The sequence below is a fragment of the Orycteropus afer genome, unplaced genomic scaffold (assembly GCF_000298275.1).
Source record: "Orycteropus afer afer isolate SDZICR_OR568_19922 unplaced genomic scaffold, OryAfe1.0 scaffold00051, whole genome shotgun sequence".
In the NCBI taxonomy this organism is placed as follows: domain Eukaryota; kingdom Metazoa; phylum Chordata; class Mammalia; order Tubulidentata; family Orycteropodidae; genus Orycteropus; species Orycteropus afer.
Window position 1 is genome coordinate 14,338,741 of NW_006921638.1, and position 1,126 is coordinate 14,339,866.

Genomic DNA, 1,126 nt, shown 5'->3' on the forward strand with positions numbered 1-1,126 from the left:
TTTACATAAGATCACTGTGATTCAAAACTGCCCTAACAACATCTAACAACAACAGCAATTAAACTATATATTTTTCTTTATTTCTTAAACAACAGTTTTTCCTACACATGACCAAATATAGTTTTCCAAGTTTTCTTTTGATGTTACCTTTCAGTTCAGGAACCTAGCATTAACAGGACAACATCTTTACATATGACTTTCTAAATTTTCAAGATAATCAGAGTTAGCACTAGGGTCAGAACTGCTTCTTGAAAACTTCCCCTAAGATAGATGCCCTCTGCTGGACATTAACATGCGATACAAATATTTTCACACTTTTACGTATCCCACTGATTCATTAATATACCTCTTCACAGACTTTCTTGTCCCTGATCTAACAGCTTTTTTGTTTCCAGACATCTAAAAAATAGGCCAGACCATTTGCCATTTCCTACTTATCCTATATATCCTAACCTCTAGGTAACATCTCACTCCATACAAAATGGAAAACCAAGTAATGCTGATAAATCTGACCATTAGGAAGAATTCTCTTCAACACTGTTATTAAGATCAACCCTTGAGTGAGACTATAATGTGGAAATAATATATTTTATTTTTGACTGCCACAAACAGAACATAGTAACGAATCAGAGTCAACTGTTCAAAGGAAGCCCCCTCTAGAAGCCATAAATATTAGTTGTAGAAGAACATATTGGAGGAAAAAGATGTAAGTGATGTAGCAATCTGGACTACCTATTTATGTAATTTATATTTTCTTTATGCAGCTTGCTCAGCCTCATTTCTTAATTTACCATGTTGTTGTGCTGTTGTTATGTGCTGTCGAGTCAAATCCAACTCAGAGCGACCCCTCCTTGGGTTGCCAAGGCAGTATCACTACGGAAGTAGATTGCCCAACCTTCCTTCTGAGTAATTTACCATGCACATTTATAATGATCTAACTGAATTTGCTTAACGTTTTGAATTGATGGATTTAATAATAATCAGCTTCTGGTGACCAACACAGCTCATGTACTCACTTGGTGTTGTGTGGTTAGGTGTTCAGATTTTATCTGGGTCTAATAGCATGTCAAGATAACATTTTCAGATAGACAGGTATTTCTGTCCTGCAGAAGCCTTGTCATTACTC